This window comes from Microtus oregoni, unplaced genomic scaffold (assembly GCF_018167655.1).
Source record: "Microtus oregoni isolate MIOR12 unplaced genomic scaffold, Mior012 000016F_ref0000370, whole genome shotgun sequence".
NCBI lineage: Eukaryota > Metazoa > Chordata > Mammalia > Rodentia > Cricetidae > Microtus > Microtus oregoni.
The window spans coordinates 32,678,322-32,693,334 of record NW_024543075.1 but is presented as its reverse complement, the minus strand read 5'-3'; the positions used below and the strand labels follow the sequence as shown (position 1 = coordinate 32,693,334).

General features: G+C 47.6%; 1 protein-coding gene across 1 annotated transcript in view; it reads left to right on the top strand.

The window, feature by feature from the left end:
• Nucleotides 1-15,013, top strand: part of Parva (parvin alpha) — a 153,979-nt gene that overhangs the window by 62,900 nt on the left and 76,066 nt on the right. The window lies entirely within an intron of this gene.

Genomic DNA, 15,013 nt, shown 5'->3' with positions numbered 1-15,013 from the left:
GAGCTGTAACTTACTTTTTTTCAACTTAATCTTTTAGCTGATTTTCCTGACTTCCTAAATATTTATTGTTTGAAAGGTGGTACAAGCCATCTTCAACACCATGCCTTCGTTCCCAGGGAAAATAAAAATCTCTTAGAGTAGCTGCCTTCTTTTCTTCACTATGCCCTCCTGGACACCGGCTTAGTTAACGGAGGCTATCTCTTTTCTGACTCCTGGGGAGGGGGTGCTGATGGAAACGGCGATACCATTCTAATATGGTCGCTATGCTCACCCTAATTGTGTATTCAGTGAATTCTGTAGTAACTGTACATTTCTCATTTCCCTTATACCAAAAAGAGAGACAGACAGACAAATTGGTTGCACAGCTCTAGCAGAGAACATTAAGGAGAGATCCCTGGGGCAACCATCAGATGAATTAGTTACCCTAAGATAACTCCCTCCTGACCCTTGAGCTCACCTCCTTGGAGACATCCAAACCTGCCTAGCAGGTTCAGGTGAGCTCTCTGCATTTTCTCCCTTCTGAAGCCACTAACACAAAGGAGCACATTTCCTCGCTGCAAATGAGCCAAACTTATCAGCAAAACAAATGTTTATTGAGAAACTTGACCAGTGCAGGCTCCTCCTGGCTCCAGCCTCCTCTGCTTTAGTTTCTTTTATTTAAGCAATGTTCCTTTCACACAGACGTGGAGGGGAGCAGCCCGTCTGCCCTGCGCCAGGGGTGACTCACAGCAGACTGCTTCCACTCCTTGATAAGGAGCTGACTGCCCAAATGCCCAGCCAGAACTGTCGCCCCACCCCCAGCCTGTGCAAGCCACCTCAGAGCTCTTCCCAGCAGGCAAGGGCAGAGACCCTGGCATTTGACAGGCTGGTCGCCATTGTTACCCAGGTTTAATATTCACACCTGCCCCTTGCTCTCTCTTCTTGAGGGTCCTGGGCTTCGACCAGTGACAACCCTGTGCCCTCAGTTCCTATCTGCAGTCCCTGCCAGAAGTCACCAGCCCTTTTCATGGCTGTAGGATCCATGTTGTCTCCGGTAGAGAAGAATTCAATGGCTTAGAATCAGCCTGGCGTCTCTAAAATCCCAAGTTCTTCTCTGGCATGTCTACCCCTCATTTCCAGTCCTCCCATGACCGGGTGGGTCCCCTCCTGTCTCCCCATATCCCACTTCCTTTTAACAGGTCCCCAGGTGCTTTTTACCAGCCATGGCAGGCACACCTGTCCCCTTGTTAAAGCCTTGCCAGGTGTGACAAGCTCGCCCTCGCCCAGCTGAGACTTGGGCCATTTGGGACTTTTCCTCATCTTCTGTTGTTTCCAGCTTTAGCCTCCTTTCCGACTCAGCAGTCATGGGAAATTCTCAGCCTTCCCTGCTCTGGCTACAGCCTGGGTCATCAGAGGTACCTGTGTAACCAGCCTCACAGAGGTGGGACCCCTTTCTCCAAAGGGATACGCTCTTCAGATGGGCTGCACCATCCTGATATCCAACTGCATATTCATGATAAACTTGCTTTTTCAATTGTCACGAAATCTTGCCTCTTTGCTTCGGGTTGTGAAATTACTACCGTAGCTGAGTAATGATTAAATCATGGTTCTTTTTTTCCTCATTTGCTTTCTTACTCACGTCTATAAAATATTGCTTACAGATGTTTGAGAATTTATATTAAACGTGAATTCCAATAAAAGTCCTGTTAGTTCAGTGATTTAGCCTGGTTCCTCAACCCCCTTTTAAAAAATGCCATATGTGTTTGGGAGGGGGTGTTTTTCCTGTTGTCATTTCCTGAGATAAACGTGTTGGGAACGAAGAGCATCTGAAGAGACGTAAATATCACTTTATGTAACTGGCGGTGAAAGCTGAGTTTGCTGAGCTGTAGGAGAATACAGTCCGACTTGCTTTGAAAGGGATTTATGATCACGGGGTCCTATGCTTTGTCTCCCACGGTTCTGTTAGTGACTGTTAACTCCTTCAACTCTGGGTTGCCTTGTGCAGCCGGAGGAAGGAGATGGGACAGAAAGGCAGGGTGCTGGAGCTTGTTGTAGCAAGTGACCCAAAAACTACAAACACAAACTGGTCTTCTGGACCTGTTGAATTAAAAGAGGTTAGCCAACAAAGAACCACATTTAATTGTGTGGATATACGCTTTTTATTTATTTATTTATTTTATTATGTGTATGTGTATATGTATATCTGTATGTGGGTTTATGCACACCAGTGTAGTGCCTACAGAGACCAGAAAGGGGCATTGGATCCCCTGAAACTGAAGTTCCAGGTAATTAGGAGTTCCTTGATCTGGTCTGGGAACTGAACTCGGGTCCTCTGCAAGAGGATCAAGCACTTGCCACCAATGAGCCAACACTCCAACTCCAGATCTGTGTATTTTTAAAGATTTGTTTTATCTGTTATTGTGGTGTGCATGTGTGTGAGGATGCACGTGGAGGCCAGAAGAGGACATCAGATCTCATGGAGCTAAAGTTGCAGACAGTTGTGAGTTCCTGATCTGGGAACTGAACTCAGGTCCTCTGAAATAGCAGCAAGCAATCTTAAGAGCTGAGCCGTCTCTCTAGTCCTAGTCATGTGAACGTTGTTGAGGAAAATGATCTTGGATTACTTTACAAAGGAACGCACAAACAAAACTAAGGTAATTAAGCAGGCAATTTCTTCTTGTAAAAAGGGCGCATGAGACCGTCAACAAGGATAGTGAACACGCTTGTCCAAGTGGCCTTTTATCTCTGACATGGTGGTGACTGACTCTCATCCCAGTGGTGGGAGCTTGACTTCACAATGTGACATGTGATTGTCTAGAAATAGATTGTCGGGAAATAGAGGCCTTTGTGGGTTGACCACCTTTGATAGAAAAAGGTTTCTCACAATATTAAGTGTACTGGTGCCCCAGCAGGCTTTTTTATTTTCTGTGTTTGTTATCAAGATTTTTCCCGACTATCTTTTTATTTTATTTGTAGATGCGTGTTCATGTGTGTGAGATTAAACATTTGTGTGCAAGTGTACATACAGAGGTGAACATGTGTGTGGAGGCAAAGGACAGCCTCGGGTGTCATTCTTCAGATACCACCCACCTTTTGTGGTTACAGGGTCTCTCACTGGCCTACAATTCACCAAGTGGGCTAGGCTGACTAGCCAGTGAACTTCGGGGCCCGTCCCTGCATCCAGGGGTGGGGTTCCAAGTGCCCACCCCTATGCCTAGGGCAACTGCTGTTTGTTGGTTGGTTTGTTTTAACGTGGGTTGTGGAGGTCAAATTCAGGTCCTCATGCAGAGCAAGCATTTCACTGACTGAGCTACTGAGCTATCCCCTGGCCCAGAATACCTTTCAAAACGGGGAGAGTCAGGAACTGGAGAGATGACTCAGTGGTCAAGAGCACTCAGTGGTTGCAGAGGATCTGGGTTCAGTTCCCAGCACTGGCATGATGGCTCTCAGCTATCTGTGACCCCAGTTCCAAGGGATCTGCACCCTCTTCTAGTCTCCATTGGCACAGACATACATGCAGACAAAACACTCATACACATAAAAAATAAATTTTTCTTTAAAAGGGGGATGGATTGAATTAATAGTTCCAGTGGTTTAGACAGCTTTGTTGAGGCCTTTTTATCTGAGTGCATTTTCTGCCTGCACCTCTGAAAACCAATTCCCACAACAGAAATTGCTTAGGCTGGCCCTGTGGTTACCAGGTGGGGAGGCGTGGTTGCAAATGAGGGTTGTTGTGGCCTCTGGAAGCTGCAACCTGGAAGGAAGATAACAAGTATTGTTTTAATGTTGGTGGTTTAATACCCTCAAAGGGCGGGGGCGGGATAGCTGCAGTTCTTAAGGACCAAGAATAAAATACTTTTGGACTTCTAGGTCAAAGGCCGAATTCCTTCTACAGGTGGGAATCGCTGCACCTCAGAGAAACACCAAGCTCCATTTCTTCAGTGGCCTTACCCATCTGAAGCTTTCCCGGAATCTCTTAAACTTTTACTTCCCCACCCAAAGACTAATAATAATAATTTTGAAAAATCCCCAACCGTCCGAGTTAAAAATTTTCCCATCTCTTATTTGAGTTTGCAATTTTCTTGGAGAACAGATGGCCAGAAAAATGTGTAAGCCCAAATTAAAGGAAAGAACAGTCTTGCTGCTTCTTCACTGGTGTTGGTGCCTTTGGAAATTAAAATTATGTAAATGAATCCTTTGGCTTGAAGGAGGAGCATCAGAAATGAAGGAAACAGCCCAGCACCTAAGTGCTTTAGTTTGGATTGTGTATAAGCTTGCTTTCTTTCTTTCCTCCTCCTCCTCCTCCTCCTCCTCCTCCTCCTCCTCCTCCTCCTTCTTGTTTTTAATGTTTCCTTTTAAAAAGAAAGAAGAGCAAAGGCATTTGGTAAGAAAGGTTTTACAAGTCGCTTCACCATGGCCAGCCTAGAGTCAGAGGGAATGCTGGAGTTGGCAGAGCACTCAGAGGAGGTCGTGCCAAATGACGGGAAGAAGTACAGAAGGAAGAGATCCCAACTAGGGCCCCAGCCCTTCTCTGCTTGGGCATCTTTCTTACCTCAAGGAGTTAAAAGTGTGGGGCTGGGCGTGATCGGCCAGATGGATTTTAACAGTAACATGGCTCTTATTGTTTAGATTATCCTGTTGCAAGTACCGTGTCTCATTTACCTTTTATGGAATAAAGTGTGGAAAATTGACCACAGATGTAAGTAACCAAGAATGATGGGGAAGCTGTTGTTACCAGGCCTCTCTCCTCCCCTCTCCAACACGCCTGATCCCGCAGATAAAAATAAAAGAGGACAATGTGGGACAGGCTGGAAATTCCCCTTCTATCCTAACTCAGGCCCGAGCATCCTTAGACCGTGTTCTACGAGTGTGCACCTCCACGCTTGCCTCGTGTGCAGGCACTGTCAGAGCCTGGTTTCCAGCCAGGGGTTAAAGCACCATGCACACAAGTGGTTCTCCCACCAGAGTTTGAAAGAAGGTGCCGTGGAACTGTCCTGCAGCCTTGCTCTTGCCAGAAGAGACAAGGGGAGACGTGCTGGGGCCTAGACAGCGCCGAGAATTTTGAGCCGTCCTTACTTTGACTGCTGTCCCAGCAGCAGGATGGCAGATCAACCAGAGGTGGGGCCTGCCTGGTCCCCAGAATGTATTTCTGAGTTACAGAGAACTGGCACAGACCAGCATAGAACATGACCTGTTGTGACAGGCCCGCGCTTTCCTTTCCGGGGGCTCACTAGGATTACGGAGGCATAAATACTCTTTAAAACCTCTGGGAAAAGTCATAAAGTAGGCCTTACGTTGGCCTCTTGTTTTCTTGCTTTTCCTTTTCTCCTCTGTCCACCCTTGACCAGACCAGGCTGAGTTTCACCTCTGGCCCTTCTCTGGGGCCTGGGCTGTCCCTGCCTGTGCCTGTACCTACAGTCAGGTGACTGAGTTCTACTTCTAGCCTTCTAGAGGAAGCAAGGGTCAAAATTACCCTAAAAAAAAACAAGTGGACTACGGGCTTGTCTTCCCTCTGTGTGGGGCCCACCATGAAATGGAACCCCACTCTGGCCACATGTAGTTCCTTCTTTACCACCTCCGCCCCTACCACAACACACACGCACGCACGCACGCACGCACGTACGCACGTACACATTAGCTCTGCTCCGCTTGCCAGGCCCATATTCCTCTCTAACCACTTCCCTCTCTTTGGAGTCCTGGTTCACATGCTTTTCTGGAAACCTGGGCCTACCTTCCAATACCTCATCTTTCCCGAGCTTTCTTCTGTTTCATATGTCCATCTAGGTCACCCTTCCTCTGAAGCTCCTCCTCCCCAGAAGCTTAGGTGCTTCCCACACCTGACTTGTAGGTGCTGTGGTATTCTTGGAAGTCACCGAAACCTTGAGTTCTTGATCTCCACTAAGCACTCGCCCTTGTGGCCTGCGGACTTTGGCCACCTCCTTGCTCACCTGTCTACCTGCCACTTGGTTCCTCTACCGTCTCTGTGTACCTGGCTAGGAGAGCCACTCAGCCAGTGACATCATGCCTTCGTCTTAAGTGGATCACTCTATTTCTGAACACCTGCCCTCCCAGGCCACCGCCCTCCATCTTATCCTTTCTTCTTTATCTTTCATGTGCCCTGCTCTGTGGCCCCTAACCAGTGACTCTCCATCCTCCAGAGCCTTGGTGTCCTCCCAACCCAGCCCAGTTGATGATTCCAGTCACACATCACCAGGATGGTGACAAGAGTAGGTGTCCCTGGTGTCCCCCACTCTACCCCAATACCTTTTCTGCTCTCACTGCAGGAACTGGGCAGTTCTGTTGTGGAATATTAATTCAAGATGTGTTACATTTGTTTACGCTTGGATATTTGTTTAATGATGCAAAGATGTATTGCTTTCTTTTATGCTGCATTTGTTTAACTCTGTGAAGCTGTGTTACTGTGCCTGCCTAAAACTCCTGATTGGTCTAATAAAGAGTTGAATGACCAATAGTAAGGAAGGAGAAAGGATAGGTGGGGCTGGCAGGCAGAGAGGATAAATAGGAGAAGAACTCTGGGAGGAGACTGAGGAGTATGAAAAGGGGAGGAGGATGGGGGCCAGCCACCCAGCCACACTGTCAGACACAGAACAAGAAGGAGAGAAAAGATATACAGAAATAAGAAAAGGTAAAAGCCCAGCGTCAAAAGGCAGACGGGATAATTTAAACTAAGAAAAGCTGGCTAGAAACAAGCCAAGCCAAGGCTGGGCATTCATAAGAAAGAAGGTTCTGTGAATTTTTTTTGGGGGGGAGGGCTGGGTGGCAGGTCCCCAGAGAGCCAAAAGAGCCCAAAGAGTACAAAATAACCAACAACACAGTTCCTGTGAAAAAGAAGTAGGGGATGCTCATCCAGCCTGCGTAGGTTCTGCTGGGTACTGAGACTGCTAAGCAGACCCCCCAGTCTCTGTCTCTGTCTCTGTCCCTCTCTGTCTCTATGACTGCCGCATCTTTGCTTCCATTTATACACAAGATCTAGCTCCACTCCAAGGACTCACTTCCCAACTTCCAGGTCTTTCTGCATTCTCTCCTGTTGCTATCTGAAAGCTTCTCTCTTTCCTTATTGTGATAAGGGTTACTCGGATTCTCCTTTCTCCCACTTCCCCTTTTGCTTTCTCTTCTTTTTGTTTCTTCACACGCATTACTACCCCCAAAGAGCAGCAGGTTGGCCGTACCAAAGGCTGCATGTGAAAGTGCACTCTAACGCAGCGCCTGGGGAGAGAGACACTGTGGGCGGCTGCTGGACTGCTGGTGGCCTTAGCAGCCTGTGTCTGAGGTCACCGTGGGAGTCCTAGGGTGGAAATTGTTCCTCTGATGGGGGTGGCAAGGGTGGGTGTCTGAGTCCGTGGACTTTAGAGCAGGACTCGAGTGGCCATATTGGGCATCCGTAGTCTCACCAGTCAGGCAGGTGCACTGTACCCTGGAGCAAATCTGCCATTCCCAAGCTGGTTGGGCCATGGAAACTCTGTGGGGTTTGGAACTATTCATGGTACTTCAAGCCCACTCTCTTCCCACCATGATGTGTCCTTGGGGAACTGGTCTCCCCGAGCTGTGCCTCTGTTGTTATTTGTGACACAGTATCATTCTTTCTTGAGGACGAGAGATAATGTACTAGTGGGAAGATAGAGACATAATTTAGTAGGCAGTCAGGCCTGTGCGGTGACATTGCTCTATTGTAACTATAAATCCGACACCTGCCAACTCACCGAGAATTATGTATAACCTCTTTCCTGTGGGCATGTGCTGTGTGAGAGTTGAGAAAGTTCCTGGAGCCGGCCCCAGATCTCAGGCCACTGAAGCCCAACACAGCTCCCATCAATGATCTCACATTGAGGTGTCCACATCAGGCAGTAAGAGTTCTAGAGATGGGAAGGACAGTGGAGCTCAGGTAGATGGGGTGTGGCACAGGAAGACTGCCTGGCATAAAAATGCCATGTGGTATAAAGTAAGTACCAAGTCATACAGGCCTTTGTGATAAGTAGTTAGGGAAGTTAAAATCAATACCAGAGACATCAGGGAGCCATTGTTTTTTTTTTTTGTTGTTGTTGTTTTTTGTTTTTTTTAATGAGAACATGATGAAACAGAACTGGGGAAAGATAAGTTCCCTGATTGAAAAGACATTTTGGAGCACTAAGGAAGTAGCCAGCTGGCAGAGTGTTTGCCTAGTATACAAAAAGCCCTGGGTTCTATCCCAGCACCACATAAAACCAGATGAGGTGGTACACGCCTGCAGCCCCAGCACTGTCTAGGTGGAGAGAGGCAAGACCATTCAAGGTCATCCTCAACTATGTTCGGGCTGCAGGAGACTCTGTCTACAAGTAAGTAAATGACAGATAGGCATTTTGATGAGGATGGGAGGAGGGTACTCAGCAGGGAGCTGCAGGAATGAGACCCTGATCTGAAGGAGAGAGAGAAGGAGAAGGAGAGAAGAGGATGGTACACCGTCTTCAAAGGGAAAAGTTACTGAATATATATTGAAGTATGTTGAGTATATTGAAATTCAAGATGAAAGCAAAAAATGACTTCAAACTGACTTCTGAGTCTCCATTGGAGACTCTATGAAAACGAAACTCTAGGTATGATGAAGTCCACTTGTGTGAGGATTCCCACTGTGGCTCTCGTGAGTCAATCCGCGTGGCGTGTCCACATCGTTAAGGTACCGTTGTCCGCATAAGAGAAACCTTTGCAACAATTCGACAGTTGCTGAGCCAGCTGAGTGTGTGGTCAGCAGTCAGTGCCTTGCACTGTGCTTCCTTCACTTTGGTATTTTCTCCCACGAGAGAGGAAGGAGCCCCCTCCTAAGCAGCCAGATTAGGCGAGTCAGCCTTGAAGGTCAGTGGGATGACTTGTCCTAGTCAGAGCGCCCTCCCATTCTCGCCATCCACACAGCCATGCTCCCAACCCTGTTTCCCTGTTTCTTACGAATTTACCTGCCTTCTCCAAACGACTAGTCTGTAATGATTTGGAAATAAGAAGAGACGCTGTCTCTTCACTTCATCTGACTTGAGAAACAGAAGAGCAAGACACAGGGTCTCTGAGAAAGGACAGGCAAGGAATGGAACGCGGAACATCCTCTCCCTGCTTCTGCCCGGCAACCTCCTATTCATCCCACAGAGCCCGCTTCTGGGTCCCTTTTTCCCAGGAGCGTCTCTACCTCGGCAGAGCCTCATCCACCTCTGCTGTGCCGTGAGTGTAGGCTACTGCCAGCATCATCAAGGTGTAGGAACTGGTCAGCTTGGAGGTCACCCCACTAGAGAGAGCTCTGTGAGAAGAGCCCATGGCCACTTCATCTCCTTGTCCACACTGCCTTGCCGCACAGGGCAGGTTTGTTCTCATGAACTGAACTGAAGCGTGTTGAATGGCTTTGGAGATGATGATGTGGGGTGAAGATAAAAGTGCTCAGGCTGTGCTTGGCATCCGAGTCTCCTCCAGGCAGGAAGGGGGAGGCATTCTTCTGCTGTGAGTCAGACGGTGTGGAGGGAGACCTGGAGGCTGGAGCCGGCTGAGCAGCCAGGGTGGTGAGCTTGCTGGGGAGGAAAGAGATGACACCCTGGGCTCTGCTTCCAATTCACCTTGACCTTGGGCCCTCTGGCCAAATAACTATTCATCGTGGCTTTTCATAGTCACTCATCAAATATACTTGGAACCGTAGCATTCGGGAACTCAGCCATCATCCAGCACTTACTACTGAAGTCCTGCTCTTTCTCCAGCTCCGTGGGAGAGACTTTATCTTCCACCCCAAACCTTTCCAATGGAGTCATTATTGTCCACATGACATAGATGAGTTCAAGGAGATTGAGTCATTTGCCCAAAATTAAGGCAGCTAATCAGCAGCAGAATTGGGTTCTAAACCTGCCTCCATCTTCTTGCCTGTACCTATATAGTAAGTACCTGCAGGTACTGCTCAGTCAGTGTTGTTGGGTTATTCTAGGGAAAGTTGGATACAGAATGCAAAGGAGGAAAAAAAAAGAAAGAAGCGGTCTGGGGTTCTGGATTAGCCCAGGAACTTCTGAAGAGGAATGGAGTAAGGATGGTTTGGTAGAAGCTGGGATGGCTCATCTCTTGGGGCCTTATGGCCAGGGAAAGAAAGATGTGTGGATTAGAGTGATTCTGGGACTGGGTGTGGTACCTGGAAGCTTTAATCCCATAATGAGTTCCAGGCCAGCCAGGGTTGCTGGTGAGGCCCTGTCTCTAAAAACTAAAACAACAGTAGTGAGTCTAGGATGGACAGGGATCGTGGAGTTGTGGCAGGGGATCCCGTGTCTTCTGATGCCAGAAACACTTGTGAACAGTCCCTTGGCTGGGGTCTCTTCAGTGGTGTGAGAAGAGTGTGTCCCAGTGTGTTCAAATGGGGAACGGTTCTTCAGTTCTTCCCTCCTGCTATGCTAGAGGGCCTAGCTGTCTCTGGAAGAGTCTTCCTGTGCTCCCTTTGTGGCCTGAGGACTCGAGCCCTGGGGCTTCCACTCTGCAGAGGGGTGGGGCTTTAGTGGATTTCCACAGTTGGCCTTGGCTGGGATGGAAGTAGAAGTTTAGTCTGACTGATCCTTTCCTGTGACAATGAGGTGCCAGGCACCTTGGGCTGAGCAGGCCTAGGGAGCTGTCCTTGTGTCTAACCTTCTCATGTTGTACCGTGACGTGCTGCTGACACTGTTCAGGCGTGGGGCTGTGCAGTTGTGCTTTAAAAACACACACACATACACATGCACACACGCTCACATGCACACACACACATACACATGAACACACGCTCGCATGCACACACACATACACATGAACACACGCTCACATACACATGCACACACGTTCACATGCACACACACACATACATATGCACAAACACATACACGCACATACACATGCACAAACACTCACACACACACATACACATGCACACACGCTCACATGCACACACACACATACACATGAACACACGCTCACATGCACACACACATACACATGAACACACGCTCACATACACACACATACACATGCACACACGTTCACATGCACACACACATACATATGCACAAACACATACACGCACATACACATGCACAAACACTCACACACACACATACACATGCACACACGCTCACATGCACACACACATACACATGCACACACATACATGCACAAACACATACACACACATACACATGTACACACGCTCACATGCACACACACATACACATGCACACACACATACACATGCACACACGCTCATATGCACAAACACTCACATGCACACACACACATACACATGCACACACGCTCACATGCACAAACACTCACATGCACACACACATACACATGCACACACACATACACATGCACACACACACATACACATGCACACACGCTCATATGCACAAACACTCACATGCACACACACACATACACATGCACACACGCTCACATGCACAAACACTCACATGCACACACACATACACATGCACACACACATACACATGCACACACACACATACACATGCACACACGCTCACATGCACAAACACTCACATGCACACACACATAAACATGCACACACACACACACATACACATCCCTCAAAATATTTGAAATAGATTTATGGTTTTGTGGTGGGCACATTCATAGCTATCCACATTCATGAGGCTCATGGTTCACAGGTTAGATACCTGGCAGAGCTTATTGATGCTGTGACTGAAGACCAGCAACACATCACAGACCTGGATGTCTGCTCTCCTTCTCTTTGAATAGAATAGTCTCTGTTTATTCTTTGATAAGCTAATTCAAGTAAACAATGGGTCTTGATCCTATCCAACTCTCCTTTTCTACTCCCACTCAGGTGCCCCTAGGATGCTCCCTCCTCCTTCTACGCCATCTCTGTTTTTCCTGTTTTGTAACACACTAATGCGTCCAGTTATTGTTGGACTGCTGACTGGCCATGCTGACCTCATCGTGTGTAGAGTTTGTTCAGGTGACTATAGCTGCTATGAATTCATGACCATGTCATGTCCAAAAGACGGCTTCTCACAGCACTCCCCACTCATCCTCCAGCTCTCCCATTCTTTCCACCCCCTCTTCCTCCATGTTCCCTAAGCCTTGTGGAAAGGATGGATATAGACTTTTCAGGACTGCACACTCAAAAATCACTTATTCTGACCATTTTAACCAATGGTTGTGAGCCTCTGTATTAACTGCTGTCCACTATAGAAAGGATCTTCTCTTTTTCAGAAAATTAGGAAACAACCTACCTCAAGACCCAGCAGTACCACTTTTGGGAATATACCCAAGGATGTTCAATTGTGCTTCAAGAACACGTACTCAACCATGTTCATAGCAGCATTGTTTGTCATAGTCAGAACCTGGAAACAGCCTAAATGCCCCTCAACTGAAGAGTGAATAAAGAAAGTGTGGTACATTCACACAATGGAGTACTACACAGCAGAAAAAAAAATGACATCTTGAGATTTGCAGGCAAATGGATGGATCTAGAAAACATCATATTGAGTGAGATAACCCAGACCCAGAAAGACAAATATCATATGTACTCACTCATAAGTACTGCCCCCATAAGCTCTTGATCAGCATTGACAGCAGCATTTAACCTGGGGTTACCTTTAACCCTTTGCCCTTCGACCTGTCTGGCCTGATGCTGGTGATAGTGTGTGTGTGTGTGTGTGTGTGTGTGTGTGTGTGTATGCGCGCTTCTTTCCACTGGGCCTCTCCTCCGGTCAAGTGTAAGCTTCCCATAAGAAAGCCTTTCTTGTCCATGGTTTTACCTAGCCCAGCATCTGCAACAGTTGTCAGCACACTGCCTAGGAGGGTCAACTAATATTTGGTGGCAAATGAATTCCAGTGGCCAGTTTCTCTCTTAGTAGCCTGAATAAAGACATAGTGACCTCTTTTGATAAATGATAGGTACTGGCCCTCTAGAGTAGCCAGGTGTGGGGCCAGCCGCCATGTATAGTCACACGGAAACATAGGAAGCTGGCCACCCTTAAGAAAGATGCCAAGAGGATGCCCTGAGAGAAGAACAGAGTTTTGCTTTCTGGGGGCATCTCTCCTCTGGACCCTAGAGCCCCTGACCTTGAACTTGTCTTGGTGTCTGTTGAAAACAACATTCACTTATTCCTCGTCTCCAGTGTGGGCCAGAAGTCCAGGTGGGCTCAGCTGTGCTTGCTGCTCTGGGTTTCATGAGCGTCTGGGGAAGAGCCTTCCATAGCATGTTGGCCATGTTGGCTCAGTCCAGTGTTAGGACCAAGGTCGCCATGTGTTTGCTGGTGTTGGCCAGGTGCTCTTCATACCCTTCAGAGGTCACCCCCACCCTTGAGCATCACAACAGAGTTTGCTGCTCTGCACGGAGTCTCCCGATTTCCCCCACTGCCTGCAGGAGTGAACTGCTCCGAAAGGCTCCTGTGATTAGGTTTGGCTTACCTAGATAATCTCCTTTGAGTAACTCCGAATCAAAACTAATTACATCTGCAAAATTTCCTTTCCCGGGAACCTACCACCGGCAGGCCGCGGGAACCCAGTCTGCTCACAGCTCTGGGATTAGAGCAGGAAATAGTAAGGGGCCATTTTCGGATTCTGCCTACCGCAGTATTTTTTTTGCAATTGGCTTTAATTACTGGGCTTGGGGAGTGGGGTTCTGTTGCTTATGACCAAATAGTAATGAGTATAAACATTGGGGGGAGGTGGATTATAAACTTTGCCTTCCTGACCTCTACTGAAATGTCATTCTTTAGTTTCCGTCTACAAAAGAGTGGAGATGTAGAGATGGGGACGATAAGACCATCTGCTGGACTTCATGCGCCAAAAAATAATGAACACGGCCCCTTGCCTCTGAACTCTCCTGCTGAAAACTGAATAAGCAAACAAACCCATTTTTCTGGGCTATGGGTGTGGGATGTAGCTTGGTTGGTAGAGTGTTTACCTAGCATGCATGAGCCTGCACCATAGACCAGATGTTGTGACATACACACACCATCCAGTGCTTTAGGAGGTGGCGGCAGAAGGACCCAAGTTTAAGGTCATTTTCAGCCGTCTGGTGAGTTTGAGCCCATTCTCGACCACATAAAATCCTGTCTCTAAAGTAAAAAATCTTTAAAGTCACCATCCAGGAGAGGTCATGGGTGATCCTGAGTCTTTCCCCATGACTTAATTGATAAGCCAAACCTGCTCAGAAAATACATGGTATAAGTGGCCAGAGGCCTCCAGGTACTGATTGATGTTGGTTAAACAATGCCGTGAAGCTGAAAGGCTATTATATGTAAGTTTGTATTTGTCCTGAGGTATGATCGGGACATTCCACATACAAAGAAATCAGCTGGGTTAAAAATGTAAAAGAAAAATGCAAGAGAGAGTATGCTGTGTCTTCTGCAGACAGATCACAGGATTTCATGACTCGCAGAGAGGTCACCACCACCACCCCCCTGAAAAAAAAAGCCAGGCAGTGGTGGCGCACGCCTTTAATCCCAGTAGACAGGGGCAGGCAGATTTCTGAGTTCAAGGCCAACCTGGTCTATAGAGCAAGTGCCAGGACGGGTTCCAAAGCTACACAGAGAAACCCTGTCTCGAAAAGAGAGAGATCACCGGCCAATCTGCTGAGTAGGACAACATAACACAGAAACAGTGCTTCTGTGATTTTTGCCTCCTGCTGCTTGCCGTCCACTCTTTCTGTCTACAGCACTGTGGGAAATCAGAGATGTGGAATTGCTAAACAGTTCTCTGTCTATCTTTTAAACATGTATGATCACAGCAGAGTCAAAAATAACGTGAGGTAAGTTGGAAAGGAGAATCCTTGGGAGTTATGTAACAGACTCACCAGGAAACCAGTGCCACACTCAAGTTTGCAAACAATGTGGAAGAGGCTGCACCTGAAGCTTTGGGAGGGTAAAAAGCAGAAGCCTTGTGAGGACCCCTGATGACATAAAAGCACCTTACCCAGAATGCAAAGCTACATGGAGATGTCAGGATACTCATTGATTCCTCAAAACCAGCTCTTTCTGTTTCCTGTCTTGGGAACCCTTCTCCT